Consider the following 25,165-nt stretch of genomic DNA (forward strand, 5'->3'; position numbering starts at 1 on the left):
ATCAATGCCTCCGGGAAACATTGGCTAATGATCTCTAATCACTTTTTACCTGTGGTTTTAATTCAAACCTGACAGTGATCACAAGCTGAGAATAATATCTTAACAAAAATTGAAATTCCCTGACAAGTGTACCGGTATTCATTATTTAATTACTTTTCAGCAAAGACAATCATCAAATCTGATATAAAAATTAAACCTAAATTTACGGAGTAAAAAGTATTTTTTCATATGCTTTATTTACTATATAATACGCATGCGTGAAATTGTCTTCAGCAAATATTTAATATTTAATCGTAAAATGCAAATTGATTTCATGCTAAATTAAACGAGTGCAACTATTGTCTGTTACATTCAAACACTTTTAAAGGTAATAAAATAAAAAAAAAAAACATAAAAAGCCGGTGATTTCCTGTCAATTTGATAAACAAAACAAATCCCGGAAATGAATCCGGAATTATTCATACTTTAACTTTATCGCAAACTTCAGGTTTTAACTTTTGTCAAATCGAAAGAAACGTAAGCAATGTCTGAGAGATTTACCATTTTGAGTCATTAAAATCATTTCAATTTTAAACTGTTGCCTTCCCTAAACTGTTCTTCATGGTAATGGTAAGACATTTACTTAGTAAATGCGATGAAACAGCAATACAAGTTCGCTGATGCTATGAATCTAGTCAAGACTCAAGTTGACATCGACAATTTGGAAAGGGGCACCAATTTTCAATCATCTCAAAATGACTGAAATTGTGTGGAAAAATTTCCGGATCCTTGATTTTTAGTATATTTATGTTCATACAACAGAAAAACACAAAAATAATTGAAATTAATAGAAAACAAAAAAAATAAGAGATTCTGGAAAAAAGGGGGAGTGTTAAAAATAAATTGTCCTGTCCCAAGTACCTAATAGGTAAATAGACTCCAAGAAAAAAAATTATAGTACCCTATTGCATAATTTTTAACCAACAAAAAAATACTCACCACATATAATTATAGATGAGGTTCTTGCTGTAACCCTTTGGTTATTGAATTACAAAGATAGCTGTTTCACTGTACACATTAATGGCTCTTCAAGGTCATTGAATACTGTTCTGCTCTGTTCAGTTGTTCAGTTCCTCTAAAATATCAGATAAGTATAAAATATTTGAAAGGATGGAAACTTAAAACTTTATTTTATTTATAGACTTCTTTATAAAATGTTTATTTAATCTAAGACATTCATATAAAAATAAGGAGATGTGGTATGATGAGACATTACTGTCCACCAAAGTTCAAATGAAGTAGATGCAAGTCATTATACTGGCAACTGTACGGCCTTCAACAATGAGATAAACCTAAATCATATGGTCAGGTTTAAAAGGCCCTAAGACACTAAAAATATGAAACAATTCAATTGAGAAAACTAACAGCCTAATTTATAAACAGTTTACATAAAAACAAATATGACAAAAATGAACCAAGGACAACAACTGAACTTTCAGGCTCCTGACTTGTGACAGGCACATAAAGAATGAAATGTGTCTGGGTTAAACATGCATGTTTGTAAGTGTTCAACACTCCCCCTAACCTAGGAAAGAGGTGTAACAGTACAACATCAAACTATAAAAATCAGTTGAAAAAGGATTTACCCATCAGATGGATTATTACAGTAACAAATAGAAATACATCTAACAAAAACAGGTACTTATACATCCCAAAAACAAAAAGACACAAAGTACAGATCTGAGAGTACTCGCAGTTACTGACAGCTAGTTCAAAGCCAATAACAACTAATAAAAAACATATCATAGGGAACATGTGTACTTAAGTTTCAAGTTCAACTTCATCAAAAACTGCCTTGACCAAAAACTTTAACCTAAAAACTTTAACCTGAAGCAGGACAGACAGACGAACAAATAGACAGACGAACGAAAGAACCGACAGACGAATAACCGACAGAAGAACGAACCGACAGACAAACAAACGAACAGACTAATGAACGGACAAACGAACAGACCCACAGACCGAAAAACATTATGCCCATAAATGGGCATAAAAATCATGTATCTAAGGCTTAAATATCAATCAGTTCACATCCAACATCCAATGGATTAAGGGTAAAGACGTCAATAATAGTCAGAGAAAAACATGACCTTGTGCAATGCCAAACTATAGGTATTGACAGATTGTAGAACCGTGAAAGTACACATGTGTAATATTTAGTATGGTTTTAATTCATTGATGACAAAATCAATATTTACACCAATAAAAACAATATTCAAAGATTTATTTACACTGTTGAATAGGTAACCTTTTAGAATAAGTTTATTTAAAGGATTGATAAGTGTACGTAACCCGGATTGTTTATGTTTTCTTTAGTACAAAAAATTCTCCTTTAACCAATGTCATATTTCAATCAATTTCTAATATATCTATCTCAACAAGAATAACAACATATCCAATATATAATATTAATATTATTCTGTAAAACTTAAACCATAAAACATTTCTTTGCATGTAAATATCATTAAGTAAGATTAAGGTTATTGTTCCGTGACCTATTGCGGTTCATATGGATGTAGATGAAGAGGGCTATAAATTATATAATACAAGGCAAATATTTGTAAATACTGAATATCAGCTCATAACTAAAGCAAAGAAACAGACAGATATTATTTTGTTGAAAAGATATGTTATAATTTATATCTGATTAATCTTTTTAGCTACAAGTATCCAAAAGGTAAAAAAAACAGGGTTTGTAAAAGTTTTTTTGTTTTTTTTTAAACTATTATACCTGTATACACTGTGTCTACCATTGTTGAAAGTCTATATGATGGAGTTGTAAGAATGTCTGGCTATCCTAAATGCATTTGAATACAAAGTTAGACGACTGTAAGTTCATAGTACTCCAAGAACTGAAAAGAAACATTTAATATTAAAACAAGTCATAAAAATTTTCACATACCGGTAGACTAGAACAATCTACTTGCTGATGAGAGAAGTCAAACTCGCTGCAATACATTTGGATTTTCATTAAGTCAAATGACCCTAGAAATATTTATAAATATAAGGTTTTCAGATCCAGGATTTTGAAAAAGGGGGGTTCATAAATGTAGCTCCATAAGGGGAAGGGCACCCCCTTAAATCAGCCTCTGCTTTTGCAAAACTTGTAAATTTGTAGACATGTACAGACATTTGGAAGAGTGTTTAATATATAAACTAATGTGAAGAAACTGTAATAGTCACCATTTTGTTTCACATCCAACCTTATTATGCATGAAAATTTTGTGAAATCTTTTTGATTCTATAAAAGTAATTTTCTAGAATTAAAAGCTTTCAAATCCCAAAGAGATCGCATTGAAGCAAATAATTATAACTAATTAATACCTTAAACTCCTCATAAACCTCTTTAGTGTACCAACACAATTCTAAGGAAATAATCCATGTCTTTATTCAAGGAATTAAAGATCAAACTTATAATTTGGAGTCAAATTCTAACCTTTTGATCACATGATCATACAGGAAATAAAACTGTTCACTCACATCTACTCACTTCACACTTGAGTAACTGGCTGTGTACAAAAATAACTTAACCTGACAAAGGTATTTCACCAAATTATGTAACAGAATTTTGTTCAGATAATAAAACATTCCCCTAAAGGGAAAAGTTTTAATATAAGTTGTACAACTTTGCCCCCAGCATAGCTTAGTAAAAAACAGTACAGGGGTGTGTAACAGGACACTTTGTATGAAGATACACAGACTCTTTTTATGAATAAGCTACTGGTGCATTCATTGAGTTCACTTTTATCTTTTATCACTTTATCCTTAAGGTACACCTTGTGACCTAATTACTTTGATTTATAAATATAATTTATCAGGTTGGGAATGAGGAATATCCCTTAAATGAAGGACTGTCCCCCAGACAAGGGGTCATTTTGCTGTTGTAGAAAAGAAAAAAGAAAATCTTAGCTTTTTTAACTTTAAAGTGGAAAAATTCATTATTTTTGGAACAACTTTTCTAAACTAGAGGCTCTCAAGAGCCTGTGTCGCTCACCTGACTCTACTTTGGTTTTAGAAATCATGTAAAGATAGATAAAAATCATAACAGATACCCAAATAATGATTGAGGCCAAATTTTGATTAATATTGGTCCTGTTATTTAATAAAATATCCTGGTGGCCATCTTGAACAGTAAATCGGCAACAAAGTAGCAACACTTGGTCAGCACTTCATAAGGAACATTCATGCCATGTTTGGTTTCATTCCATTCAGTGGTACTCTAAAAGAAGACATTTGTATGTATTTCCCATAGGGTCCTATGTTAAACTAAGCCCCCCCCCCCCCCCCCCCCCCCTAGCGGCCATCTTGGATGATGGATCGACTGCAAAGTAACAACACTTGGTCAGCAACTCATAAGGAACATTCATGCCATGTTTGGTTTTATTCCATTCAGTGGTTCTCCAAAAGAAGACAATTGTATGTATTTCCCATAGGGTCCTATGTTAAACTAAGTCCCCCGCTGTCGGCCATCTTGGATGATGGATCGGCTGCAAAGTAACAACACTTGGTCAACATCTCATAAGGAACATTCATGCCATGTTTAGTTCCATTCCATTTATTGGTTCTCTAAAAGAAGACATTTTTATGTATTTCCCAAAGGGTCCTATGTAAAACTAAGTCCCCCGCTGGGGGCCATCTTGGATGATGGATCGGCTACAAAGTAACAACACTTGGTCAGCATCTCATAAGGAAGATTCATGCCATGTTTGGTTTCATTCCATTCAGTGGTTCACTAAAAGAAGACATTTGTATGTATTTCCCATAGGGTCCTATGTTAAACTAAGTCCCCCGCTGGCGGCCATCTTGGATGATGGATCGGCTACAAAGTAACAACACTTGGTCAGAACCTCATAAGGAACATTCATGCCATGTTTGGTTTCATTCCATTCAGTGGTTCTCTAAAAGAAGACATTTTTATGTATTTCCCATAGGGTCCTATGTTAAACTAAGTCCCCCGCTGGTGGCCATCTTGGATGATGGATCGGCTACAAAGTAACAACACTTGGTCAGAACCTCATAAGGAACATTCATGCCATGTTTGGTTTCATTCCATTCAGTGGTTCTCTAAAAGAAGACATTTGTATGTATTTCCCATAGGGTCCTATGTTAAACTAAGTTCCCCGATGGCGGCCATCTTGGATGATGGATCGGCTACAAAGTAACAACACATGGTCAGCACCTCATAAGGAACATTCATGCCATGTTTGGTTTTATTCCATTCAGTGGTTCTCTAAAAGAAGTCATTTGTATGCATTTCCCATAGGGTCCTATGTTAAACTAAGTCCCCCGCTGGCGGCCATCTTGGATGATGGATCGGCCTCAAAGTAACAACACTTGGTGAGCACCTCATAAGGAACATTCATGCCATGTTTGGTTTTATTCCATTCAGTGGTTCACTAAAAGAAGTCATTTGTATGCATTTCCCATAGGGTCCTATGTTAAACTAAGTCCCCCGCTGGCGGCCATCTTGGATGATGGATCGGCTACAAAGTAACAACACTTGGTCAGCACCTCATAAGGAACATTCATGCCATGTTTGGTTTCATTCCATTCAGTGGTTCTCTAGAAGAAGTTCAAAATGTAAAAAGTTAACGCCGACGACGGACGACGCCGGATGACGACGGACGACGGACGACGGACGCCAAGTGATGAGAAAAGCTCACTTGGCCCTTCGGGCCAGGTGAGCTAAAAAGGGGTCCACTTATTTTTTAATAAAGAAGATATACATTCAAGTCCATCAATATTACTTCCGGTTCCGAGACAAACTATGATAAACAATTCCTAAATATAGAAGGACAAAAGTTAAGGGAATGGTTCCAAGTAATATATAAAGACTCCTTATATTGATAACATCCACCACAACAGCCAATTATCACCATCCTGCCCATTATCTACATTCTTTGACCCAAAACTTGTCAAGTCATTGTAAAAACTAACAATAATATGACATCTTAATTTTTGACAATCTACCTAAAATTGCCATTGAGAGTGTTACTCAATCCAATCTTTGGATGCCCGACACTGAATTTATTAAGTATAAGTTGCCTGATCAACCAAAACCTCCAACAGGCATTGCTATCAAGGCACCTTTTGAAAAACTTTATCACGATTTGTACAGGCCAGCTGCGTGTATGGTAGCATTCTAAGTTGAATCAAAAGATCGGTTTCTGCTTTGGATAAAAACTTTTGCTTTTCGCTACCATTCCCTATATGGGGCTCTTGACAACTATACTAATGCAAGTGGACAGACAAAAAAAATACTAAAGAGGGCAACATAGGTGTCAGAAATAAATACTGACTCAAACAAACTATATATACTTACATTTCATTTATATATAATTAATATATATCCAACAACCTTTCTCATAACAGTTCAAGGAACACATTATTTATCATGGGCAAAAACAGAGTTCCAATATCTTTAATCAATTGGTGAACACAATAGCCTTTTTGATTCATCAAACACAGAATACACTTTCTTCACAACACAATTAGACCAAAGTGAGACAAAACCTATGAAAATGTCAACCCTTAGAATTGTTACGCCAAGAACATGATACTGTGATAAATAAACAATCTACTGAAAATATTCTTGCATCATTGCAACTATTAGAGAGTAAACTATGTGAAGTGTCAAACACCTGTGCAGGCTTAAAAGATGACAACCCTACAGATAACAATAACTATGATAGCAAAATGTCAAAACTAAATCAAAATCTTGATGACCTGAAAGAAAATCAACAAAAATTAGAACAAGAGTGCACACGCTGAAATGTCTCGTCTTCTTTACTAATCATTGATATTATGTTGATAGTCCTAAATATAAAGCTTTATTACAACTGTCACATAAACTTAACATTAACCAAGAAAACTAAACATTGACCAATGAACCAGGAAAATGAGGTCAAGGTCAGATGAACCATGCTAGGCAGGCATGTACAGCTAACAATTCTTCCTTACAACAAATATACCAGTAGTTGACCTATTACTTATAGTTTAAGAAAAACAGACCAAAACACAAAACTTAAAACTGAGCAATGAACCTTGAAAATGAGGTCAAGGTAAAAAAAAAACCTGTGTGACTGACAAATAGATCATAAAATATTTCCATACACCAAATATAGTTGAACTATTGCATATAGTATTAGAAAAAAAGACCAAAACTCAAAAACTTAACTTCATCAGAAGGGATTGACAAATATGGCCATTTTTTTTTTATTTCCTCTTGAGTACAGACAAACCTGTGCACAAGGAAAAGTTTTAAGGCATTGCAGAAACTGGATAAATATTTGTCAATTCCTTGAGATGAACCTGAAAGACCCCCCCCCCCACCCCAAAAAAAAAAAAAAAAAAAAAAAAACTAAAATTATCTTCAATTTTGATCAAAATATTGTAAAAAGTCATATTTTCATATTATCTATTTATCTATTTATGTTGCTATGCTAAAATATTTTTTACTTATCTCAATACTTATCTTATTTCATATGTATCAAAAATCAGTAAATGTGATTATGTTGTGCAAACAAAATTTCAAAAGTTCTTCAATCTGTACATATTCAGCAAATTAATCTTTATGAAGGGACTGGAGTGAACTGTATTCTATGTTAAACATTCATGCATGAGTGACCTTATTTTAACATTTTCACACCTTCCAATGTTTTTGTTAATCACGGTTTAGAAATGATCCCTTAAAAGTTTTTATTATTTATTATCATTATTAATGTTATTTAAAGATTTTTATAAAATAATCTATTTCAATGTAAGTAATCAGCAGTTAAATAATAAAATACATTCCATACACCAAATATAGTTGACCTATTACTTATAGCATCTGAGAAGAAGACCAAACAACAGAAACTTAACATTGACCAATGAACCATGAAAATAAGCTCAAGGTCAGATGAAACCTGTCAGACAGATGTGCACACCTTACAATCATTCCATACACCACATATAGTTGACCTATAACTTATAGTATCTGAGAAGAGGACCAAACAAGAGCAACTTAACATTGACCAATGAACCATGAAAATGAGGTCAAGGACAAATGACACCTGCAAGACAGACATGTACACCTTACAATCATTCCATACACCAAATATAGTTGACCTATTGCTTATAGTATTAGAAAAACAGACCAAAACACAAAAACTTAACATTGACCAATGAACCATGAAAATGAGGTCAAGGACAAATGACACCTGCCAGTCAGACATGTACACCTTACAATCATTCCATACACCAAATGTAGTTAACCTATTGCTTATAGTATTAGAAAAACAGACCAAAACACAAAAACTTAACATTGACCAATGAACCATGAAAATAGGTCAAGGACAAATGACACCTGCAAGACAGACATGTACACCTTACAATCATTCCATACACCAAATATAGTTGACCAATGGCTTATAGTATTAGAAAAACAGACCAAAACACAAAAACTTAACATTGACCAATGAACCGTGAAAATGAGGTCAAGGTCAGATGAAACCTGCCAGACTGACATGTATCCCTTATAATCATTCCATACACCACATATAGCTGACCTACTGCTTGTAGTATCTGAGAAATGGACCTAATCACGTAACTTTAACCTTGATCACTGATCCATGAAATGAGGCTGAGGTCAGGTGAACCCTGTCTGATGGACATGTAGACGTTGCAAGGAACCCATATACCAAATATAGTTATCCTATTACTCATAATAAGTGAGAAATTTACATAACAAAAAAACTAAACTTTTTTTTTCAAGCAGTCGCTGAACCATGAAAATAAGGTCAAGGACATTGGACATATGACAGACGGAAAGTTCGTAACATAAGGTATCTGCATACAAAGTATGAAGCATCCAGGTCTTCTACCTTCTGAAATATAAAGCTTTATACAAATAGTTTACGCCGCCGTCGTCGCCGCCGCTGCCGGATAGTAATACCTATCGACTTTCGTCGCAGGCGAGACAAAAAGAGCTTCTTGTGTTATCATCTAATCAGATGAAGAAACAATTTGTAAGTTCAGCAGTCCTTGACAAGAAACTTGTAGACTTTGAAAAGTCAATTTTGACAAAAATAAATTTACAAAGAAACGAAGTTATACTTACACTGTCACATTAAAGGAAAATTCTGACTTAAGAAAGTGTTGACAAATTTGGATCGAGTCGTCAAACTCAAAACTATGAACACAAAACGAGGCTCTTGAGGAGCAAAATCAGTTTTTAAACAAGAAACTATCTGATCTTGAAAAACAACTTCATGAGATCAATAACATGTACCTGAAATTGAATACAAGGCAACCATAAGCACACACAACCAATTTACAGGGCTTACAACACAAAATGATGACATGACAGATATAAGTGAAAAAAATCAGAGATAAACAAAAAGTAAAGAAAGATGATGATAACAGTTCATGAAAAAATCAGAGATGAACAAAAGGTAAAGAAAGATGACGATAATTTTAACAGTATTCCTAAAGAAAAAACATACAGGTATGCTCAAGATCTAGAAATAATTATTGACTCTCATGGAAAGTCTTAGTTGTCCTCAAAACTGTACAGAAACATACAATCCAAAATCAAGGTTCTTGGACCAGGAATGAAGAATATAAAAGGTGCAGGGGAGACTATTCTTTAAACAACCAACAAAGACACCAGACATATTGTCTAAGGTGTGGGAAGCAATGACTTGAGTATTTAAACAACTACTGTATGTGTAAATGAAATGAAAAACCTTATAGAAAACACAAAAAACAGTCATACTCGTTCCCACATACATGTTTTACCAACATTTGATCGTGTGAAACAGCCCGGGTCATTTCAACAAAAAAGCAAAAGAATTCAATGAAGAAATAAAGAAATATTGCAAAAATCAATCAGATGTTAAATTCATTTTGAACAGTGACATAAGTGGTATTAACACGTCCATTTTTCAAGAGGATGGCATTCATTTTAATCAATCAGGCAAAAAATGCCTCGTCAGAATCTTAAAAAACACATTTGAACCCAGTATTTAGACTTAAACCTTGTAATGAGTACAAAACTTCTATTTCTACAAGTAAAACACAAAACGGAAACTTAAAACATAAACCACTACCATGGTTGACAAAACAATGACAATCAGTCTTACAGGCAAAACTACATGTACAATGAAAACCAAAACCCCTATAACTATTATACCGGTAGTCAACAATATCATAACGCTAACAAAAAGTGAAATGAACCTACTTCTCAGTAGACTCAGTGAGTAGACTTATATTGAACTTGCACAATAATTCAGCTATAGATTTAACTGAAAAGCTATATAGTACAGTACATTTAGCCATATACTTTAATTAAGGCCAATTAGAATAATAAGCATTTATTATAGTTATTTTTATTTTTGTACAAAAATCACAATAGTATGTTTTAATTTTTTATTTATGTTGCTTGCAAATGACATTAATTACATGTATATTGTAGTATACACTCTTTAAAAGTATACTGTAGTCTAGGCACTATTACATACATATTGCTATCAATGTTTTATGATACATAAAATTAGCACACATCTCATGAAACAGAAAAATTTAGATTTACTTCCCTTGTCCCATGTTTGAAACTCATTATTGTGTTTTAAGTTAAAGTAAAAGAAACTTATATATTTATATATTATTTTGATAACTAAATGAAATAGAAAATATACACATTACACATATATATCAATAACTTATATGTCCCTGCATATATTAACAAAAAAGATCTGTAAAGTAATAATAATGGAGTTATTTCCCTTTCCCCGTGTCCTTTGTAAATAGATTTTTGACTTACTATATGAATATTGCCTATTGGAATATCCATGGTTTAAATGAAGATAAATTTCAGGATGATTTGTTTATTGAAAATGTTTGTAAATATGATATAGTTTTTTTTTTGCTGAAACTATGTAATTTCTGAAATAAAACAGAACAACTTCTCAATATAGTTGAAAATAGATGGAACTTTCCTCAATTTAGAGAAAGACATATTTTTATGTTTTACTTACATCAAACCATATAATAATAAGGATTTTCTAAATTGACATTCACAAAAATGGAAAATGATATTTCTTTTTTTCTATCTTAAGGTGAGGTGATTTTAAGCGGTGATTTTAATGCACGCACAGGTGGGGTTAAATGACTTTATTCAAAATGATGGTGTTAATGACAATTCTACAGACTGTCCAGTACCTGAAGATTATACACCTGATTTACCCTTAGAGAGAAATCAATTAGATCAAAAAAACAATTTACATGGGAATCTACTAGTTGATATTTGTAAGTCCTCTCAAGTGAGAATTGTGAACGGAAGATTTCTTGGTGACTCACTTGGCTACTTTACATTTTGTAATAGTAATGGTAAGAGCACAGTAGATTATATGCTGACATCATAGAATTTATTTTATACCATCAATAACTTTATGGTTAAACCACCTACTGATCTATCAGATCATTGTTTAATAGCATTGCATATTTTTAATTTTAAACACCCTAAAGAAATAAAGAAGGAAGAACTATGGTCCCTTCCTGGTACTTTAAATTGGACCGATCAGAGCAAGGACATTTATATTGACCCTTTATTAGAAGAAAATCGTGTAGAAGACATTCTATCTTTAAACAAACTAATTGACAATAATAGTTTTAATGATACTGACTTCTTATTGACCAAAACTAATGAAATGTATTTAGAAGCCACAAAAAAATCAGTTTCTTTCAAAGCAAATTTTAAAAAATCCATCATACTGTACAATAAACTTAAAAATAAACTAGAAAAGGTTTTTTTCAATCCTTGATAAAACAAATAAATGATAATATAAATCCAAAGAACACCAAAGAATTTTGGGGTAGCATTAATAATTACAAAAAAAAAGAACAATAACTGTGAACCTGCTATTTCTGCCAAAGAATGGAAGATTCATTATAAAAATTTACTAAATGCTTCAAGTGAAAATGATAAAACTGATACTGATCAAAATATAGAGAACAAAGAACATAACTGTACTAATACATCCCTTAATGTCTCTATTACATGTAAAGAAATCAAAGACAGTGCATTAAGAAGTTAAAAAAGGGAAAATCTGTAGGTCCTAATCTGATAATTAATGAGTTTCTAAAGGTAGGGTCAAACACTTTAGTTTTACTTCTGACAAAACTTTTTAATAAGATACTTAATTCAGAAAAATATCCCAAATTTGGAACATTTCTCTATTGACATCAATTTATAAATCTGGTGACCCATCTGATTGTGGGAATTATAGAGGTATAAGCATAACAAGCTGTCTTGATAAAGTATTTACCTCCACATTACAAAAAAGACAAGTGATTTTCTTGAAACAAATAATTTATTATGTTCAAATCAAGGTGGTTTTAGAAAAAATTACAGAACTGTAGATCATGTCCTTATTTTAAAAACTATAATAAACAAATATTTGTTTAAATGCAAAAAAGAAACTATATGTGTGTTTTGTATTTCTAATTTTAAAAAGGCTTTTGACAGTGTCTGGAGATCAGCTCTATTCTTAAAATTACAAGTAAAGATAAAGGAATCTGAGGCAAATTTTATAACATACTGCATGACATGTACTCTAATACATTATATTCATGTAAATATCAGAATATGTTTACTAAGCCTTTTCTTGCTAATCAAGGAGTCAAACAAGGAGACAGTTTAAGTCCTACTTTATTTAATATATTTGTCGATGACATAGGAAAATACTTTGATACCAAATCAACTAGACAAGTGCAGTTAATTTACATGATCAAAAATTGAACCATTTATTGTATGCTGATGATTTGTTATTGATATCTGAATCTACAACTGGTCTCCAGAACTGTCTTGATTCTTTGCAAAAATATAGTGCTGAATGGAAACTGGATGTGAACTTTAAAAAAACAAAAATTATAATTTTCTCAAAAAAAAAAGTAATTCAAGAAAATTTCTACTTTTATTACAGTTCTAATGCAATCAAAATTGTTGATTATTATAAAATTAGTTGATTTTCATAGCTCTGGAAAATTTATACAGGCAGTGTCAAGCCTCTCAGATAAAGCTAAGAAAGCATATTTTGCATTGGTCTAAACTCCCATACAGTGAAAACTTGTCTGTTAAAACTTGTCTGTTAAAACTTGTCTCCAGCTTTTTAACTCAATGATAATTCCTATTTTAACTTATGGATCAGAAGTATGGATATCAGAATCCAAACCAAATTTTGAAGCTTTAGACAAAAGTTAATTTTAAACACATAACTCCATATTTAAAAACATACTTAGGGTTCATGGAAAGTCTTCCAATCTAGCATTTCGGTTGAATTTGGTACATTACCTATTAGCATTAAAAATGTTATCAACTTATGTATAAATACTATGTGCGTCTCAGTGATATTGGTGAACAGTCTGGTGGTCCACATGAAATTCTCAAGGCTGCTTTTGAAGTGGACAAAACTCTAACAAGTAGAGAAAATTCATGGTCTAATAAATTATCTGAATTATCAAAATATATTGGAATATATCCTTAAACAAGCATTGTAATATTAATTTCAAACAGAAACTAGAAGATTTCTACAAAAACAAAATTATATTTGAACTATCTAAAATAAAAGATGGAAACTGTGGCAAACTTTTATTTTTTAGTAAAATTTATACTAAATTTAAATAACAAGAATATTTAAACTATAATGTTCCTAAATATCTCAGAAAAAAAGTCCCCAAATTAAGAATAAGTGCACACTCATTAGCAATAGAAACTGGTAGGTATGCAAGACCAATAATACGCTCTAATGAGAGATTTTGTAAATTTTGCACAGGACAAATTGAAAATGAGATACATTTCTTGATTGAATGTTCTCTATATAACAAAATTAGATCTAAATATAAAATCAATGAAATAAATTCAAATAATTCGAATGAAAATTTTATCAAAATTTTAAATCCCAATTCTGACAAGAACTAAAACCAATTTGTATGTATATTGAATAAGCTCTTGATTTGAGAGACCACCATATGCATACTGTTTCATTGGATAATAATCCTTTATAGCCGCTTGTGCATATACACATATATCTTATATATAGATGACTGTGTTTTTAAGTAAAATTATGAAAACTTAGAATAATCATGATGTATATGTGTATGGTATCATGAAGAATTCTGAATGTTATATGGTATCCATAGACCATATCTAGAATTGACTTATGACTTGTTGTTACATTGATCTTTATTTCATTTATAGTAGATGTTATTGTTGAATATATATTATTGTCTGTACTTGGATCACGCCTCTATTGTGCTCTTTCCAATAAAATTTTGAATTGAATTGAATTGAATATTACAAAATTCTTGGACATGTTTTAACCATATAATACCAGAAGATGTATAGTTCTTTGGGAAAATATTCTTCAAATAATATAAATGTGTGCCCTTTTGTACTAAGAAGTGGTTTTTACAAAAAAATATTTTTTTATCACTTGAAATGTACTCCTCATAAAAGGGATAGTCATTACATTGAGGGGTTGTTCCCAACCTGTTTATATGAAAAGTGTTCATAAGAATTATATTTATAAAAAGCTAACTATGTACCAAAATGCTGAAATTAAATAATGTGTCAACGAAGTTACTGACTACAAGAGTACTTTAACGATTAAATATTTCCATGTACAAACCTCTGCCAGGGACGTAAAATGAAAAAAAAAATGTATGTCACGTGATCAATATGTGGGTCTACTCGAAAAGAATAGTAAGCTGGTTCTCGGCTGACTACTACACTTTGTTCATAGTTTGAGTGTAGCGTAATACAAGCGGATTCCAGTTTAAAAGAATAGAATAGAATAGAATCACAGGCACTTGTCTCAGAATTTTTTCCGCCTATATACCTTAATATAACGTTATTTTAAGGTATATAGGAAATTTTTTTTTCTGAGACAAGTGCCTGTGATTAGAATAGAATATTTTTATTTCCCAAATTACAGAGCCCATAAAAAGCATAAAATCAGTTGCAATTTGTTTGTACGTATTTATGCTTTTATCTTGGTGTGGAGGGGATATATAAATTCAGGGGTGTAGGGTACCATACCAATTAAAGTGAGGGACAAAACTATACGCCCCTCTCCCATTTTGTCATTTTTTTTAAATATTAAGTGACTACGAAAGAGGACATTGGCTTATTTCTAGACTATTAGACTATTATGATATAAAATATGGATTACATGTAAAGGTCTTTTTTTTGCTTGCCACTATAAGAAATCCCCCCCCCCCCTTTTTCTCAACTTTTCTAGTCCTACTTCACTGATATGTATAAAAGGAATAAGCAAAAATTTTACTCGCACATAGCTGATAGAATTGAGAAGCGCTAGTGTTAACGAAAAATCCCTAATTTATTAAAGACTAAATATCTCCAAACATCGTGATACATAAACCAGTACGCATTTTTTTTTTAATTTTTTTTTTGTGTTTAATCTTTTTCATTATGGTGCAATCGTCTCAAATTTGTGTAATTTTCTAATTAAAAACGTCGTACAAGTCAGATACAAAACAAAAGCAGAGACATATATATGTCTCTGACAAAAGTAACAAAATAAACTGGATGGTAACAACCAGCCGTTTAGATTTTCTGCACTTGTAGTCCGGTCAAGGTCCTCGGCTATCGCCTCGGACTTTACCTGACTACTCGTGCAGAAAAAGTATACGGCAACGGTTGTTAACGGCCAGTTTTACCTTTGTTCTGTATCTAATACTAAAACCTAAAACCATGAGGCTCCAAGAACATGCATTGTACTCTTGTAAACTATGCATGATATTGGCAAAAGCATTTAAGTACATATCTTTGTAAGAATCATGCAGTGGGGGATACATGACAATGTCACTAAACTCATTTTTTTGGTTCTAAATTATAATGAGAACACAGGTAGCTAGATGAGTAAAATTCATTATTTTCCCTGTATAATGTGCATTGCCATGGCAACAGCTACACAACATTTTGCCTGAATTATGAGTTATTAAAGTACGATGGAAGTAAAGTTCATCAATTAAAACAATATGGATTTTAACAAAGTTGACTAAAACACAAAACACCACACAATTCAAAAATGTTAAAAATTCAAATTTACTTATAGTTTATTTCCATAGCAGCTAGCTATTTATAAATAAATTAAAATTTTATAATAAAAAACTTCAAAATCGCCAAAGGATCTTCCCAGATGTAAAAAAAAATAGACTAAGTGCATGTATCTCTGACTTTAGTTTAGGGAATCCCACTGAAAAGTTGAAGTCTTTGTAAACACTTACAGTAGTGTAAATATATGGCAAGAAATGAACCCAAAAATTATTATTTTAAAAATTTCCAGATTTATAATGAGATTGATTACAAGTATGTTGTTATACAGAAAAGACATAAAGACATATTGAGGGTGGGTCATAAATATCAAAGATATATATGTTAAATGAGGAGCAGTTATTTTCTTTTGCTCTTAGGTCTGATATTATTTCACCTTAAGATAACCAAACTTTGTTTGGTGCTTCTATAAATAAGAGGGCGCATTACGTTTGATGGCAATTGGGAATTATTTTTTTTTACGTTTGCGCGCAGCTTTTGATTTCATTTGCGCGCATTTATTTAAACAGGTAACAGTGGTAAAAATAAAGATGATTCATAATAAATATGACTTTAGTTATTATGAAATTTGAACATATTTGTAAATTTAAATTATATATTTATACTAATGAATTCTAAAAAAATTAAAAAAACTGATCATAGCTCAAGACATACATAGAAACAAATCAGGGGAACACATCATTAGCGTACGACGGATTTACTCTCCATATCCACAGGACACATAAGTCAGGGGATATTTTATGGAGATGCACCATATACAATTGCGAAAGTATTTCACCAGATTCCATTTTCCTTCAAGTCTTTAGACACCCAAGCGTGCTAGAACGTTCCGGAATCATTCCATGCTCACTACAATGAACAATTTTATTCAAATGTGTTTTCTTAAAGTTTCCAATATTCAGCACATTAGTTACGATATATAATTTTATAAAATCAGTACTTTTAATCATTAGATTTGCTATGTTTTACATTTCTATCTATATTTTATTTCCAGGACTAGTGCTTGTGCATAAAATAACAGACTTATCCTGCTCCAAAATCACAGTCAAATACATATATAAATCTACATGTATTTACCTGAGTTTACCTGTAAAAACATGCGCGCAAACGTAATCAAAACCTGCACGCAAATATTATGGTAATGTGCGCAAATGGAATGCACCGAAATAAGATACTTTTCCAATGTATTTGTTATAAATTATAGCGAATAGGTATTTTAGAAAGTTGATCAATACCAGAATGGAAAACATTTCGTTTTGAATTTTAACGCTAATAAACAAGCTATTATTTGAATCCAGGATAATTTTTAACTTTGGAAAATTGATACGAAATGAATGATGAAAACTAGGAATGGAAAGGGGGTAGTTAGTAGTTAGTTCGTACTGATATATCAGTGGAAGTAAAATGAACCATGACATGCCTGCATGGCACTTTAGTTTGGTTAGTTTTCATCATAAATTTCTCCCCCAAGGGTGACTGGGGAATAGAAGTATGGTCACCATTAGTCTTCCTCCGACCGGCAGTAAAACCCTTGCTAAAGTGGGGCGTCCGTTTGGCTGTGCGGGATGTACAAATTTGCAGCCACGTCCGGTCAGAATTGGGACGTTAAATCCGATGTCTCGTGTAAAGAGAGTGCCACGCTCTTTGCACGTTAAGAACCCTTGCAACAACTCTTTGAGGGGTCCGTAGGTGACCTGTTGCAAGGCTAATTTTCTGTCCCTATTCAATATACCCTTATTTCCCGTGGCGACCTTAATCCCGGACGCCCCCTTTACAGAACCTACCTATTATATTTATTGTTAATTTGTTCTCGTCCTGAATATGCATGAAATATTTGCCACTGGACGTTAAGCAATCAACAATCAATCAATCAATCATAAATTTCTTATCAATTTTACCGAATTCATAATTTATAAAGATTAAAATAATTCCTGGCTTTAAGGTCCTGGCTGATTGGAATTGTAATGAAGTCTCCGGATACAAATTCTATGTGTGCATTTTTTCCCTGTCAATGTCCATGTCATGAAACTGATTTTGTTATACACTGAACAAATTGGTAAAATAAAGCGAGTAACACCTCACCTGTGCTTCGGTTGATAAAATAATCTGTCTATGTTACAAGTACCCTCCCACGTCCACTCTGTGTTTTTGTTAGATGTACTTCTATTTGTATCTATCTGATGAGTAAAGCCTTTGTCCCAGGTAAGAGGAGGGTTGGGCGCCCGCTAACATGTTTAACCCCGCCACATTCTATATGTGCCTGTCCCAAGTCAGGAGCCTGTATTTGAGTGGTTGTTGTTTGTTGCTGTTGATCATATGTGTTGTTTGTTTATCGTTTTGTACAGCTCTTGTATTGTACTGTTGCACCACTGTCCCGGGATTAGGGGTAGGTTTGGGCGCCAGCTTACATGTTTAACCCCGCCACATTCTGTGTGTCTTTGTACCTAGTCAGGAGCCTGTAATTCAGTGGTTGTCGTTTGTTGCTGTGTTACATATATGTTTTTCGTTTATTATTTTGTACATGAATTAGGCCGTTAATTTTCTCGTTTGAATTGTTTTACATTTGTCACAATTCGGGGCCTTTTATAGCTGACTATGTGGTATGAGCTTTGCTCATTGTTGAAGGCTGTACGGTGCCCTATAGTCGTTAATTTCTGTGTCATTTGGTCTCTTGTGGAGAGTTGTCTCATTGGCAATCATACCACACCTTCTTTTTTATATATTTAGAGCAAGCATAAAGATTGCAATTAGTTAAGTTTTGAACAGTAAAATTCATAGTTTACAAAGTAAATTATTTTGTACTAATATACTGCCTAATATCCTAATAATGTATCAGGCCTGGGAATTGCACGGACGGCTTCCTGCAAGACGGTGGTTTCTTGGCTTTTAGAGAATTACTGTTCCATTTTTATAACAAAACAAAAGGAAGGTTCCTGTAATAATATCGATTGGATTTATATTTAAATAACATGTGATCATTAATTTTCAAATCACTATTCAATGACATGACTAAACTTTCAAAAAAGGGCGACATTTTGGCTTCGACATATGGAAGCAAAAAAAAAGCAAGGCGCTGCTGTTAATTGACGTCTAAGACATATATGGACACGTTTTGTTTTTTTAAATTTTTTTTAATTTAATTTTTTTTTTGGGGGGGGGGGGGGGTGGACATGTTTCTGAGTGTTACATACATAATACTACTTACTTGGGAGCACACAATATGCACTTCAAAAATACATGTCAAATTGAGCACGGAAATGGTGAATGTGTCAAAGAGACAACAACCCAACCAAAGAGCAGAATACAGCCCAAGGCCTCCAATGAGTTTTCAACACAGCGAGAACAGAGACGATACCAAAATAAGTATTTTGAATACTGAATCAGCTTTAGATGTTGTGTACAAACACGGCATCTAGGCACTCAAAAGACGATTATTAAAAGGGGGTGGGGGTTACACTCAACGAATGCATACGAGGGCTACCCTATGTGTCACATATGAAAACATACAGAAGAGCTATATTAAACCAGCGACATTAACAGATCCAAATTTTCATTTAGGAAGGGGGGAGGGAGGCTGCTCCAGTCCATGGCATAGGGACTTCAGTCTTGACTACAGGTCAAATATATGTAATAAATTATAGCGCGTCAATCGTCTACATTTCAAAAAAAACGAAAAAAACGTATGCCCCTACTGTAGACGATTTATTGGCTATATATCTGATCTGTAGTCCAGTCCCTATATATGCTCCAGTCATGCCTGGGTGATTCCCTATATATCCACCAAATTTTCCCTACAAGAGGGGTGTCCAATGCACCCTGCTCACCCCCTAAATCAGTGTTTGAGAGACACATATTCACTTGTATATATGTCTCAGAATAAACCAATGTAAAACCAAACCTTAGCCTAACTCAATTACTGATTAGACCAATAATTATGATGTCTTGAAAGGCTATTTTATTTTTTTTTGTCATAATTATCTGGACTACTGTTACCTATGATCCCATCATTAACATATGGTCGAAGGGGGTGGGGCTAGGGTGTTTGTTTCATCTTGCACACAATTACAGGGTTTGGTACAGACACCTGGCTGTTGTTGTAAACCAGACACCCCATTCATCACTGTGCTTAAACGGCTGTGGGTAACTTAAGTTACCCACAGCCCAAGATGGAGCCGCCTGGCATCGGCAAGAAACGTCTCACCTATATAATAACAATACCATGAATACAACACAAATGTTCGGTAATACAAAAGTTGTATCAATCTTTTAGGGAAACTCCTAAACGTAAAAGGTGATTAAATACTACAAAATAAACGATCACAGCACAATTTGCGAAAACACTTAGGATGTCCGTAACTTGAAAAAATCTTATCCGTAACTTTTATCATTATACCAATAGAGATGCCCGTAACTTTAAAATGATGTCCTTTAATCTTGGACATAATATATTATAGAATAATAGTCCCACCTGTAACTTTCTTAGAATCGATATTCGTGAATGAAATAATCAAACATGTTATAGAGATTATATCGAATATATAATCAGAAATAAAGTAGATTTCTAGTATGATATGATTATTTTGTGAATACCAGCTAATTAATAAACTCGACTTTTTTTTAAATTACATGTGTTTTTATTCTGCCATTATACATCTAGTGACATAGATACCATACTTTATCACTCAATCAGCCAACACAATGGAACTTCACTATTTAGCATAAGGAAACGAGTTTTGGACGAAAAATCAGGACATGCAGCTTATAAATCTCACCACTTCCCACTGCAGATATCACAAATTGCATATCAAATTACTAAAGGCTTTAAGTTTTAACCATACATTAATAGGTAACATATGAAAATCATCTTCAAGAGAACAAGTTCAGATGTCAATCATGGGCGGAAATACTTAGACGAAGCTTTCCAGACCCCTTCAGAAGATATTAACGCTTTGATACTAGATGTTTTTGAATCCCTGAGGTCAATGAAACGTTTAGAAGATTTTAAATATACCTTAAAATTGTTGTATTCAATCGGGACACCTGTTCAACAATATAGCCTTCCATTTACTCTTAGATTTTTGCATTTTTCTTGTACATAGTCCACAAAAGAGGGACGAAAGATACCAGAGGGACCGTCAAACTCACAGATCGAAAATAAACTGACAACGCCATGGCCAAAAATAAAAAAACAAACAGACAAATAATTGTACAGATTACACAACATAGAAAAATAAAGACTAAGCAACACGAACCCCACCAAAAACTGGGGTGATCTCAGGTGCTCAGGAAGGGTAAGCAGATACTGCTCCACATGTGCCACCCGTCGTGTTGCTTATGTTATTACAAATCCGGTAAATAGTCTAATTCGGTAGGTCACATTCATGAAAAGGGAAGGGTATTGTAGTTACGACATAAGGAACATATCCGATATCATCTGTGAAACGGTTATTCCATAACGGCCAACCAACTCGTGATGGCGTGCGTAAAATTTACGAAAGGATGATTTCAGCTTCACCATTTGGAACTCTTGGTTTAATAGCTTCCTTGTGAGCAGCAATCCTCTATCAAGGAAATCATGATAGGAAATACAAGCCCTGGAATATCGTATCAATTGGGAGATATATACTCCGTATGCAGGCGCTGCTGCAATGTTGCTACATAGAAATGGAAAGTTCACAATTGGGAATCTGAAATCATCTCTTTTGTCGTAAAGTTTTGTTTTCAACCGACCCTCATTGTCAATTTCTAGATGTAAGTCAAGATATGAGGCAGACTTAACTGTATCTGTAGTATCCTTTATCTCTAGTTCGATGGGATAGATTCGTTCAACATAGTCACCAAATTTTGTATTATTTGTATTATTTAGTGAGAGAACATCATCTATATAGCGGAACGTAAAGTTAAAGGATATTGCTAACTTCTTATCTTTCTTCCTAAGAAGTTCCTGTATGAAGTCAGCCTCATAATAATAAAGAAACAAGTCGGCAAGAAGAGGGCACAATTGGTTCCCATTGGAATTCCGACAGTCTGTTGAAAAACACGTCCTCCAAACGTAACAAATATGTTGTCAATCAAGAAATCAAGCATCTTGATAATGTCAGTTTCAGAGACAATACATAACACTAGGTATATTGAAGAGACGATACTTTTTTTTACTAACAATTCAGAAATTATTTAAAGGAAAGGGTATCAATTTTGTCCGCGGCTACAAAGGCCAAGAACTCAACAGTGAACAATCTATAAATCCAGAAGAATGTAAGATAAATTTCGCCGTACCATTAGATCCCGTTTTATGTAAATACTCTGCAAAGTATACTTTGGATGCTGCAGGTTTACTGGATTTATTTATCAACATAGTATCCGAAAATCGGAAATGATATTAAAAATTAGTTATGTTCTCTTTTCTCTTGGTTATTTTGACGCGTATCGCAATAGTATAAAACTAGGTAAGAAATAAGGGGTTTGATAGTGTTTATTGTCCTTTAATTGTTGAAATTATCAATTTTACAATTTTGAAAACAAAATTTACACACATTCGAAAATAAAGTTACGGCCAGTCTGATTAGTTTTGACCAAACAGTTACGGACATCTTATGCATTTTTTAAAGTTGGCCTTGCGCTAAAGTGTACTCAAAATTAACAAATTCATGGTAATGGTAAGTGCCTTCTTTATTCAAGAATCCTTTAAATATTTACATAGTGCATGAAAAACGTCACAAAAAGTAGATTTTGTATCAATTATATAGAGACCGCCATCTTGGGCTGTGGGTAACTTAAGTTTCCCACAGCCGTTTAAGCACAGTGATTCACATACATTTATTGTACATGTATTTTTGTTTGCAAGAATCTGTACATATATATCCGTTGTTCATATAAATTTCAGAAGAAAATCATTACCCATTGATCCATAAATATGTATTTTCCAAGCTATCATAAAAATAAACTATGACATCTTTAGATGTAACTAAAAACCTGGGTTCTTTCATATTATTGAACAAAAACATCAGTACACAATTTTACAGACATCTAAGATTATCATAACATTTAGACATGCTATCTGGTTATTAACTTTAACTGATTTTATAAATTTTTTGTAGTAATCCTTGCATTCTGTTTATTTTTAAAGGAATGCATTGACCATACAAAAGAATATATGTTTATTTGCCCTAACCCTACCTACCCAAAACATAGCTGCCTACCCAAATTCTTTTATTGTTCTGATGTGAAAAAGTTTTCTTTTAATGTGATAGGCATGAAGACTAAAAAACATCTGACACTTCAATTTCCCTTTGCTGACAGAAAAAAGAAAATGCCTACCAACCTACCCACTGTCTCTAAAATGTATCTTTGGGTAGGGTAAGGGCAAACTAAAATATTTATAAGTGTAGCCTTACAAATGTGACATCAAAATTTATCAGTGTAAAAATTATTTCAGGTTTAAACAGTCTTCTTGAAAACTTGGACATAATGACGTAAAAATCTGCTAAGAGGTGTGCAAATTGAGCAGGGAATGCCCCACAAACCCTTTCTGTTAGTTAACATTTACAGTGTCCAGTTATGTACCCCTTTAAGTTTATTCTGTCCTTTTAAATTTGTGAATAAAGGAAGTATCTTTATAAAATTTATATATATATATATGCTCTTAAAAGGTAAATTTACAAATGATATATCATGTTCAAAACAAGCTGATTACTTTTTGTTTAGTTCTAAGTAAAAACTAGGAGTAACGGAATTTTCTGCTAAGGGAATTTAGACAATTTTTTAAAAATTTCAACCTAAGGTCAAATATATAAATTTCACTTGTCCACTTAATCATGTTAATATGAAAACTAAAGTGCAAGGAGTATTTATTTATCTACATTTCTTGTTTCAGCAATTGCTGTACCTTTCCAGTTACTTATTATGTGTTGTGTATTAATTTGACTATAACACTTTTGAGTGACTGGATAGGTTAATAATATTCATCAATCGAAAAAGAAACTGGAGAGATTGGTAATGGTTTTAGACAGCAGCAATTGAAGGTACATAAATTAAGGGTTGTCATATCAGCCTACAAAGTCATATCAATAGCCCAGGCTAGTGGTCAATAAGCATGAGTCATCAGACATCAGTCATATCAATGGCCTAGGGTAGTGGTCAATTATCAGGAGTGATCAGTCAACAGTCCTATCAATAGCCTAGGGTAGTCGTCAGTTATCTGGAATGACCAGTTAACAAAGTCATATCACTAGCCTAAGGTAGTAGTCAATTATTTGGAATGACCAGTTAACAAAGTCATATCACTAGCCTAGGGTAGTAGTCAATTATCTTGAATGACCAGTTAACAAAGCCATACCACTAGCCTAGGGTAGTGGTCAATTATCAGGAGTGATCAGTTTACAAAGTCAATTATCTGGAATGACCAGTTAACAAAGCCATATCACTAGCCTAGGGTAGTGGTCAATTATCCGGAGTGATCAGTTAACAGAGACATATCACCAGCCTAGGGTTATAGTCAATTATCTGGAATTACCAGTTAACAAAGCCAAATCACTAGCCTAGGGTAGTGGTCAATTATCTTGAATGACCAGTTAACAAATTCATATCACTAGCCTAGGGTAGTGGTCAATTATCTTGAATGACAAGTTAACAAAGCCATATCACTAGCCTAGGGGAGTGATCAGTTTACAAAGTCATATCACTAGCCTAGGGTAATAGTCAATTATCTGGAATGACCAGTAAACAAAGGCAAATCACTAGCCTAGGGTAGTAGTCAATTATCTGGAATGACCAGTTAACAAAGCCATATCACTAGCCAAGGGTAGTGGTCAATTATCACGAGTGATCAGTTTACAAAGTCATATCACTAGCCAAGGGTAGTGGTCAATTATCTTGAATGACCAGTTTACAAAGTCATATACTAGCCTAGGGTAGTGGTCAATTATCTGGAATGACCAGTTAAAAAAGTCATATCACTAGCCTAGGGTAGTGGTCAATTATCTTGAATGACCAGTTAACAAAGTCATATCA

The 25,165-nt window shown here is 33.2% G+C and overlaps 1 long non-coding RNA gene across 1 annotated transcript; it reads right to left on the reverse strand.

Moving 5' to 3' along the window:
• Positions 1-1,038: 1,038 nt before the first annotated feature.
• LOC127734741 (uncharacterized) lies at positions 1,039-14,765 on the reverse strand. The gene is made up of 3 exons (XR_007997736.1): positions 14,709-14,765; positions 2,771-2,891; positions 1,039-1,114 (listed from the first exon to the last, which is right to left on the reverse strand). It is a non-coding gene; the product is annotated as an uncharacterized LOC127734741 (long non-coding RNA).
• Positions 14,766-25,165: the final 10,400 nt, after the last annotated feature.

The sequence above is a fragment of the Mytilus californianus genome, unplaced genomic scaffold (assembly GCF_021869535.1).
Source record: "Mytilus californianus isolate M0D057914Y unplaced genomic scaffold, xbMytCali1.0.p SCAF_3, whole genome shotgun sequence".
Classification (NCBI taxonomy): Eukaryota; Metazoa; Mollusca; class Bivalvia; order Mytilida; family Mytilidae; genus Mytilus; species Mytilus californianus.